General features: G+C 54.5%; 1 pseudogene; it reads right to left on the bottom strand.

Moving 5' to 3' along the window:
* Positions 1 to 550: 550 nt before the first annotated feature.
* On the bottom strand, positions 551 to 3264 carry LOC128881950 (uncharacterized; annotated as a pseudogene).
* Between the last annotated feature and the right edge of the window lie 7724 nt (positions 3265 to 10988).

Here is a 10988-nt window from a genome sequence, read left to right as displayed (position 1 = left end):
TACCAGGGTAATTGGTATTGTAACTTGAACTATAACTAAACTCGTCTATTACTCTTGTAATTACTGATAACTTGCACATAAACCCACACTGGCAAGGTGTCCAGGCTATTACAAATTCCGCCACTACTCCTTTGCTAATCGTAACTAACAGGTCACTATCTTTCTCTTTTACTAGTATGTTTAATGGATAATACATAAGGTCGCTGCGTGCTGCTTATTCTCTATACCACTCTTTCATCGTTGTCAGTGAAAGACCACTCATTGTTGCACTTCCACAATTTCCGCTAATTCACTAATTTTCACTAACTAATTATCTGCGAACTTATTCGTTTATTCAGATTTCTAATTCGCAAACTAATTCGCGTACTTGTGCGTTCACTAGCGAGCTTATTCGCGACTTTATCCCACTTCTGATTGGTACGATGATTGAGCGAAAAACACAAAGTATAATGAAAACTTTATTTAATACGTGTGATCTCTAAGAAGTCCAGGCTAACACTAGGCTCAATGTTTTGAAAGTACTCTAATCTTTGAAAATTTTATTTTACCGTCAATCTGCAATTCCTGTACCATACATTTGGCCATCCACATGCATGCTTTCCTGCTCCTTTTTTTTTTCCTAGATGAGTTGAAGGAGAATCGAGCCTTTTTAGCGGCATCGGTGAGTGAGCGCTCGGAAAGCTTGATGCGTCGCGCATCGGCTTTCCTAAAAAAATTGTAACAATTTGGTCTGATTTCCATATCTAGACTCTGGATGAGCCGCATGATACTCGAAAAACCGTCATTGTTTATGCCTACAGCTAAATATACTGCTGTATCAAGTACGTGCTTGCCACTGGAGGTCGATTTTCGAGCCCTAGACCAAACAGTCGCGTTTAGGCTTTCGTTACTATTCTGCGTAAAACCACCCAAGCAACGAGTAAGTAAATCATCACGATTCAATTCACTATAAGTTGGAGATATCGCTTTGAATACCTCTTCAGACATAGGCGTTTTGTGAGTATGTGTTGTATCTCCAGTAGCTTGAGCCTTCTGCCACGAACACCAAGAGTCTTCTCCGCAGTGGGGAGCGATCATGTCGAGGGTGGTCGTTGGTCGCTAATTTGAGATACAGAGTAGCGTATACGTCGTTCCACATTTGCTCGATGGAATTGCAATTTCTACGAATAACGAGGCCATAGTATATTGACAGTTCGTCTATTAACTTTCCAGTCAATTTTCCTTTACCGCCGAGACCTTTTGTTGTTTGTTTTAATTTCCTGAGACGAGATCCCATTCTTTTCTGGACATGATCTATGCACTCCTTCGTCTTAACAATCAAATCATTATAAGGCTGCGAATCTACAATTCTTTTAAAAGTCTTCGAATCGCCATCGCTCACATAATTTTCATATTTTACACCGTATAAAGATTCGGACCGGCAGAACATGGCAACGACTGCGTCAATCTCTATTTTTCCCGCCGACCCTTGATGGTTTGCTTGGCACTATTTTTTATGGTTTTGAACCCATTCTTCATATTCGTAGGTATCGCTTTTTTTCTTCCAGTACTCACAAGCCTTATAATACTTCGATTTTAATCAAATAACGATAACTTTTCCTGAATACCATCCAATTAGTGAAACAAATCCGTAAAGGGAAAACTATTGTACCTGTTACCGTTTTCAAGAAAATCGCTGCTAGTTTAACGTCAGGAGGGTAGACAGGACACGCGACCTCTCCGTTCGGCAGGTTGGTATTACCTGAGCAGCTGGAATCGACCTTCAGTGGTATTACGTTCAGCAGCTACTCTCTGCATAGAAATGGTATTACCGTTAGATATGCAGCAGCGGAGGAAAACTAGATGGAGCTGCTTGTTATTGCCATACAGTATAGTTTCTTTTCAACAACATATACTGTATACTTCTTCCTTGGGGGATTCTGAATGCTCAGCGTAATGTTAAAGTAATTTAAACGGGAAGTACGTTGATAGTGCAAGTGTCACGTCCTGAATTTCAGATTTGAAAATTTGTCGTCCGGTTCGATCAAATGATGCTTGCCTTTTGTCCCACGTCTCTCTTAAATGACTCGCGTCGGGACGTGATCCTGATTCTGATTGAGTCTACCCTCGCGATTACTATTTATTAGAAATTTTAAATCTTTGGAATTACTACTTGTTGAGGTCGAGCACCTTTTTAACCGACTTCGAAAAGGAGGAGGTTACTCAATTCGACATGTATTTTTTTTTTTTCGTGGATAAATGCATTACGCATAGCTCGGCTTCTCAGGGGAGAAGCCAAGGTTATGTGGGACTACCATCAAGGATGGGAGCGTCGAAGCACGCCCGTCCCCGATGTCTAACCACTAAAACCATACGCCCGTCTAAGCTACATGGGAAGCGCCTGGATCACGCAAATACTCAACAGGACACTTCCCAGCTAACATGAATCCCGGGGGGAGGGTGTTAACCTCCCCCACGCCATACTCTATAAGACCCCGGGCGGAGGGACCCGCCCGGTGTCGCCATCCCCGGGGCCGCCGATATGGGCTTCCCGAGCCCCCGCTCGGTCCACCCACGGCTCCCGACACCTTCATACTCATTCCGCTACAGGAGTCCCAAGGGTCCCCACGCAGACTGGACAAGAAGATGCCGACACCGGGAAGGGAGGTTCGTCGGAGGCATGATCCGGCACGCCCCGAACTTCTCCACCTCAACCCCCACGCGCCCCAGAAGGACCCCGTGGTCCTAGTGGCGATGGTCCGACCACATTAGGTCGGCCCGTCCTGAGGGGAATCATGGCCTCTCCGGGGGCCAGGGTCAGCTCACGCCCCGGCCCCCCACATTCGCACCTCCGTGAGGCGCCCCTCGCCGCCCCCGACCATTCATACCCCCACGCAGGGGCGTACTCCGGCGCAAGGGGCATCCCCACGCCCACATCCTCCTTGCCGAGTCCGGGTCACTGTCCCGGACTCGCTCGGCGGCCTCCTTCTGCGACATAACCTCCTCGCAAAAGGTGGCCGCCGCCTTCCACGACCTCCCGCTCGAGACCGTGTGGTCGACCAAAGCCGCGAGTGAGAGGTCCCACCCACCCACTGCGAGTCTTAGGGCACGGCGCGGCGCGGCCCATGTCGGACATTCCTCGAGTGTATGCCACGACGTGTCCACCTCCTCGCCGCAGTGATGACACTGCGGTGTCGACTCCCACCTCATTCGGTGCAGGTACTCTCCGAAGCATCCATGCCCTGAGAGCACCTGCGTGAGGCGGAAGGTTAACCTTCCCCGCATCCTGCACCATGTATCAAATATGGGCAGAATGGCCCGGACAATCGGACGGCCCGATAGAGCAAGCTCTTGCTTCCACCGGGCCAGCGTGTCCCTCCGGGCCTGGCGCTTCTGGCACTCGACCTCACGTACCTCCTCAGCCGCGAGTTCCACCCCCGGATGGCGACGGGCGGAGCAGGCGATCGTGAACATCGCCGCCCGCTCCACCGCCGTCAGATGGAAGGGCGGAATCACGGCAAGGAGACCCGCCGCCTCGGCAGAGATGGTACGGTATCCCCGTATGGCCCGCAGGGCGAGCCGGCGGCGCACTCTTTCGAAGAGTGCCTGGTTGCGCCGGCTGCCCTCGAGCGAGCGATGCCACACGGGGGCCTCATAAAGGGCTATCGCCGCATATAAGCGGCGAACCCTCAACTCTGGCCCCCCGATATTGGGCAGCAACCGCGCTAACGCGGCCGCTGTCCCTTCCATTCTGGGGGCCAGGAGGTCAAAGTGCTCCTTGAAGCGCCAGCGGCCGTTAACGATCAGGCCAGGGTACTTCATGGTGGGCCTGATGTCGACGAAGGTATCCACGACGCGAATCCGGAGGCCCGATCGCAGGGCGGCCACCGCGCCCGAGACAATCCGTAAAGCCAGATTGCCTCGGTCTTCGCAGCAGCCAAGGTCAGACCCGTCCTCCGGATTCGCCCGACAACGCAGTCTAGGGCGCACTCAGCAAGGTGCCTGGCTCTCCCCCAGTCATCCCCCTCGGCATATACCGCGTGCGGGGGGAGGACGACCCGCAGCACCGCAGTAGTATAGCTAGGCCGGTTCTAAGCCATGGGGCTCCGAGAGGGGAGTGGCGGAGGGGGGAACCGAGGGGGCGTGGGGAGGGAGGTCCGATGGTCGAGGGGGGCGAGGGGAGGATCGCGCGTGGTGGGGGGTCGGTAATTATTACCAACGGTCGGTAAGATAGGATATAATTAATACCTATGGCCGTTAATTAGAACCAATGGTAGAGGGGGGCACTTCCGGTCGGTAATTACCAGAGATCGGTAAAGAAGAAAAACGCAAGTTTTACATATAGCGAAATAAGCATGTAAGGGAGGGGGAAACCGTTCTCTTCGCGCGCAGAAGTGGGGGTGTTTTTTCGGGGCCCCGCGGTGGGCTTGAGACTCCTCTCTCTCTCGCGCCCGAGTATTTACTTCCTCGCACCTATGCCCCGGTTACACGTGCAACATGTAAGATTAGAAAAGATGAGGTAATTATCATAGGTAATTATCAGTGATCGTTAAAAAAGAAGAAGAAGGAGAAGAGCATCAATTGTTCGACGTTTGGTAAGTATTATTGCTATCAGAGATCGGTAAAGAAGAAAAACGCAAATTTTACATGTAATGATATAAGCGCTTAAGGCAGGGAGAAACCATCCTCTTCGTCTTCGCGGGAGGTAAGCGTGCACGCTGTAAGGGAGGGGAAACCGTTGTCTTCGCGCGCAAAAGTGGGGGTGCCGTTGCGGGCCAACAGGTTCCCTCTCTCTCGCGCCCAACTATTTTCTTCCTCGCACTCATGCTCGTGTACACGCGCAACATATAATATTACATTACAATCTTTGACGCAGCCATCGGTAGGAACGTCTAGCGATGATGGCCTCGAGCAGAAGATCCAAAAACGCAAAGTTTGCAAATTACAAGCAGGCAGCAAATCTTTTATTTGCGCGATACAATTTCTCAAGAACTAAATATTAAAAAAACGGAAGAGGTGATATCATTCTTTGGCGATGAGAATACTGGAGATAAGGGAGATGGGCATTGATTTTCACAAACATATGTTCGCAAATATTCTGTTTATTATAAACATATGAAAATAAAAAATGATAAATATAAAACTATATATAAAAATGATTAATATAAGAAATACATTTAAAGAACTATATAAAACATTATATAAAAAATGATATAAAAAATGATATAAAAAACTATTAATAATCTAGTATTTTTAAAAAATTTCTGTAACACTTTCACACATCGATAACGCCAGGGATTGGTCACTACTGTATATATATATATTTTCACTTACTTTCGTTTTATAAATTGAAACACTCACGAATAACTTTTCAGTGACACTGTCGGACTGCGAATGCCTTTGAAAACGTTACAGCGAAAGATCCAATCCAGCGAGAAACAAAAACTGTTGAGTAGGCATCAGCATTTGTCGGGGAGGCTGACAAACATTACACTGGATGGGAATATGATATGGGAGAAAATGTGCTAGAAAGAACGATGCATATATCCAAGGTATTTTTTATTGATAACTGTATTCCATCTAAACCTATTTTTTTTTTTTTTGTTACGTGAGGAAATGCGTTTACGCACGCCCCCTCATAAGGAGGGGGTAGTGTGGGACTCGCCCCTTGATTTGATATCAAGGAGAATACCCACTAAAACCTCACGGTGGCCGGCCACGGCGCATTGGGGAGGGGCACCGGGATCTCTTACGAACGCTACCGGTGCCCCCCCGCGCCTCTCCCCCCCCCCCCCAACGAAGGGAGAAGTGCCATCTCCGGTGGGGAGTCCCCACCTGACCGCGGGTGTCACTGCCCGCGGTCTCGCCTGTCCCTTTTAGTCGCCTCTTATAACAAGCAGGGATTACTGTGGGCGTATTCCGTTCCCCGACCCACAGGGAAATATGCCGTTATGGGGCCAACGGCCCCCCGCGGCGCAAGCGCCGGGCATGTTCCAAAGGAGAGGAGGGGGGGGCGTCGGGTGACGAACCCCCTCCCGCCATGCCCGGCGGCCCTGCTGGCAGTCGGCGAGCCCAAAGCTTGAGCTCGCCGGCTACGTGTGCAGGGCTGTCCTACTCGGCAGACTGCCAGGAGGAGGTGAGGGTTTACGGGGTGGGGGGGGGGGGGCCAGTCCCCCCTGCGGCAGGGGCGGCAGCTAGCCGCCGTCGCCTGGCCCGCCTCAACCTCCTCGTCTCTATGCGAGCGGGATCTGTGCGCTCCCGATCCCGCTCGTCATCCTCCTTCCGCGAGACAGTAGTCTCGCAGAAAGAGGACACCGCGTTCCAGGAGCTCTCGCTCTCGACCATGGCCGAAACGACGGCCGGGAGCGAGAGGTCCCCTCCAATAGCTAGGCGGAGTGCCCGCCTCTCTCGCGAGAAGGCTGGGTACTCCTCCAACAAGTGCTGCGCGGAGTCTAGCTCCGCGCCGCACTGGTGGCACGCGGGCGACCCCTCCGCCCCCACCTTGTGCAGGTACTCACCGAAACAACCATGTCCGGTGAGCACCTGCGTGAGTCGGTAGGTGTGCCGCCTGTGTCGGCGGTCCAGCCAAGCATCGAAGCTCGGCAGGACCGCCGCTACCGTCCTCTTTCGGGCGGCGCCGCTCTCCAGGAGCTGGCGCCGCCATTTTTCGCGGGCCAGCTGCCACCTTTGGCGCCGGTAGGCTTCGACCGCCTCGTCCTGCGGATCGCCCCCGTTCCGGCGGAGATCTTGCACACGCCGATACACGTCGGCGTGTGCCTCCGCCTGGAAATCAAAGGGGACGACCATCGCGAGGACGGCCGCCGCCTCGTGGGAGATCGTGCGATACCCGCGCGCGATCCTGATGGCCATATGCCACTACACGCGGCGCAGCAGGTGCCGTTCACGACGGCAGGTCACCAGGTCGCGCGCCCATACGGGTGACCCGTATAGGGCCATGGATCGCACGACCCCCAGGTAAAGGCGGCGGACCCTCTCTTCCGGCCCCCCGAGATTGGGCAGGAGACGACCCAACAGGGTCGTCACCGCCTCAATTCGGGGGACCAGGCGGTCGAAATGCCCCTCCCAGCGCCACCGGCCGTCCAGGTCGAGGCCCAGATACTTCATCCGGCCCTCGACCCGGACAGCCGCATCACCCACGCGGATCCAGGTCTGGGAGACACGCCGCGTCAGAGGCAGCCCATGAAACATGACTACCTCCGTCTTTTGCGGCGAGATCCGAAGCCCCAGAGCCTGGATCCTCGCGACCACGATCGCGGCCGCTAGTTCCGCCAGCCTGTGGACCCTGGTCCCATCCCGACCCACCGCGATGATCAATGTGTCGTCTGCGTAGCAGACCACAAAGACACCGGGTGGGAGGAGCCCGCGCAACACCGAGTCGTACCCCAAGTTCCATAACAGGGGTCCTAAAACGGACCCCTGGGGCACGACTCGGCTGACCCTCCGACGTATCGGCACCCCGCCTCTGCCAGGGTACTCGATCCACCTGTCCGACAGGTAGTCGGCTAACACGACCCGTAGATATGGAGGCACTCCGTGTTCTCGGAGCGCCTCCCGGATCGTGACCCAGGGCAGGGTGTTAAATGCGTTGGCGATGTCGAGACTAATCGCCAACGCCACCCCACCCCGGGGGACCGCCCGGTCCGCGAGGGCATGGACGTGGTCGATCGCATCAAGCGTCGACCGGCCGTCGCGGAAATCGTATTGGCAGCCAGCCAACTGCATAATCCTGTCGGACAGGCCCCTCGACAGGCGGGCAGGGAGCACACGCTCGAAGAGCTTGCCCGCCTCGTCGAGGAGGCAGATCGGCCGATACGCGGAGGGCGAATTCGCGGGCTTCCCCTTTTTCGGGATAAGGACCATCCGGGCCTGCTTCCAGGCCAGCGGAACCCGCCCCGACTCTAGGCAGCCGTCGAACAGCCGCCTGAGCCGGGGACCCAGGACGCGCAGCGCCAAAGCGAGCGCCCGACCAGGGATGCCGTCGGGCCCTGGTGCCGTATTCCTGGCCACCATTCGCCCGACGGTCATCCCGAGCTCCCCATCGGTGACCCCCAGGCCGGCGGACCAGTTACTGGCCTCCGCCGGCAGAAGCGGCCGCGAACCCTCCTCCGGATCTACGGAAAGAGGGTATCCACGATACGCTCCAGAACGGGGGGGGGGGGGGTCGAGGGACTCCGTGACAGGGGGGGCGGCCGGGCGCATGCGGCCCAGCACAATGCGGTAGGGCCGTCCCCATGGATCCTTGTCCAGAGTCCCGAGGAGCTCTCCCCAGGCGCTCGCCTTGGCCCTCCTGATGGCGCGCTGGAGGTCCACCGTGGCCTCTCGGTAGACCTCATACAGCGCCGCCTCCCTCGCCAGGTCGCTGTTCCGTCTCCGGCGGGCCCTCGTGAAGCGACGTCGCGCCGCGCTGCATGTAGCTCGCAGCGCGGCAATCTCGTCGCTCCACCAGTAAGCGGGGCATGGCGGCGTCGCACGCCGACGTCAATGACTCCCGAAACCAGTCAGCTTCCCGATCGACGTCCGCGACCGGTCCAGTCGGGGCATCCGGCCAGGACGCGGCGAGGGCGGCCGCCTTCAGGGCGTCCTTCTCCAAGCGCTTCAGCGCCCATCTGCGCGGCGGTCGGCCCGGCGCGGGTCCGCGAGCGGGATGGTACTAAGGGGCAGCGGAGACATCCATAAGGATGTAGAGGTGGTCACTGAGGGACTCCACCTCCTCCGCTACCCTCCATCCCGACACGAGACGAGCGGCGGAAGGCGTCGCCCACGACAAGTCGACGATCGACTCGCCCTGCCACCGCACGCACGTGCTCACGTACCCCCGGTTAAGCAGCCGGAGGTCCGCGCTCGCCGCCCACTCCAGTACCGCCCGACCTCTCGCGTCCGTTGCTGGGCCACCCCACGCCGTGGACTTGGCGTTGAAGTCGCCCAGCACGAGCGTTCGGGCTACTGGAGAGAGGGACAATGCGTCCCGGACCCCGTCCAGCAGCCACTCGAACGCCGCGAGGGGAGCACTCGGAGGGGCGTAGACCCCGATCAGGGCCAGGCCGCCGCACTCCGCCCCGACGAACCCTTCGCCGCGGGCGAACACGCGGAGGGCCGCGGTGTCGCCGCCCACTATCACCACGGAGCCCAACGCGTCGGCCACCCAGTTCGGGCGGTCGGCGACGCGGTATGGCTCCGCTGCGACCGCCAACCCCACACCTAACTCGGCCAGGCAGTGGACAAATAAGTCCTGCGCCCTGGCCGAGTGGTTGAGGTTGGCTTGGAGGATCCGGACCGGGGGCATGAACTTTAGGCCATGTCCATGGCCTCCCCCGGGCCGGATCTTCCCTCCATCGCAGCGAGCGATCTCGCCGCCAGCGCCGGCGCATCTGCCGCCGGTCGATTGACCGGCGTAGATTCGCCCGAACTCGGGGTCGTCACGCGCGCCTTCCTCCCCTGCTTTGGCAGTGGAGGGGCACATTTTTTGGCCCCGAGCCGGTGGTCGGCTGGCCTGCCCAGGTCAGCACAGACCGGGCAGCGCAGGGGCGCCGTACACTCTCGTGCCCGGTGGCCCGCACCGGCGCACCTGTAGCACCGGTCCCCGCGGTCCGCCTCGAGGGGGTATTCCATCTAAACCTAAGGCTAACAATTCAGAGTCGATTTTCTAAAAAAATAGATACATTTTTTATTTCTCGTATTTCAGCCACCAGTTGTATAATTTAAATACATTTTGTAAAGCGCAATTCGTTACATGGTTTATGCATCGCATGGTATTAGTAACATCAAGATTTTTCAAAGACGCGATATCTTTGTAATCAGCATCCATGGTCTCAATAGTTACATTCGCATTTCTATAAAGTAGATTTTTCAACCAGTCACGTTTTTGGCTTCCCTTGACATATGCGATAGGCCATGCATCGTCATCGACTATTGCCGTTGTAATCAATCGTTTCGCCATACTGTATCTTCCATCTTCCCACGACAGTCCATGATGATTTGCCGTCACCCAAGAAGCACGAGATTTATCGGCTGCCGATAGTAAATTCCATGGATACGGGTTTTTGAAAATATAATGGGTGAGAACGGTTTTTTTTCTCAACACCGCCACTTCCTTTACGATAAACCTGGTTCTGTCGGTGAACCGTTGTATGTCAACAACCATTGGTACCATCGTGACGATATCTTTGAAACTACACCAAAATGCGATGTGTCCATCTCTTACATATTACAAATATTGCAGATGCCACAGTTTATGTGACTTTGCGCACAACGTTGGACAATGGACAGTATTCGATGACGCGATCATGCAAAATAAGACAGTACGCGGAAATATTTGCTGGCACGTTTTCTTTGCAATCAAATTCTATTCGCACATGTACGGTGGCGCTCTTGATTGATTCGTTCTGTCGCGAGCAATCGATGACTACAAACAAACGGCCCATGCAACAAAAAGTTGTCCGCGTTGCAAAGCGTTTCGTAACAGTCGTATCCGTAATAAGCTTTACGAAAACGTGCATGCATATCAAAAAGAATAGCATATCTGTTTCTATCAAAATCAAGATTCAAGTCATCGTATGGATAAAAGTCAGAGTTTAGATAAAGTTTCACGTTGGTCAATTTACATGCATCGAAGTTCCTCGCATCTTCAGACGTGATATTCTTTCGACCAGTCTGCAGTGTAAAAATGACGTATCGCAGTTTTAACGGCCCACCAATGTTTTGTCGTACTTTGCAACAAAGGGTACTCGTACAGGTCTCACGAACGAAAACTCATGCTTAAGTATTGTCCGCTTTCCAAAATTCGCAACAATGATAGTTTATTCGTATCATTCAGTACGACGTGAGGCATTCGCCACTGTATCTTTAATAATTCGACCACCGGTTCCAGCGTGGAATCTACAACGATGCAATTGTTATCACTGCGCGCGCGTATAAGAATGACTTCGTGACGAGCGTTGATTACTATACGCCTGTAATCTTCGCAAAAACCCAACAGCATGTTGAGCGGT

Source organism: Hylaeus volcanicus, chromosome 9 (genome assembly GCF_026283585.1).
Source record: "Hylaeus volcanicus isolate JK05 chromosome 9, UHH_iyHylVolc1.0_haploid, whole genome shotgun sequence".
Lineage (NCBI taxonomy): Eukaryota > Metazoa > Arthropoda > Insecta > Hymenoptera > Colletidae > Hylaeus > Hylaeus volcanicus.
Note: the sequence above shows the minus strand (reverse complement) of the source record. Positions and strands in the feature narration are given on the sequence as shown.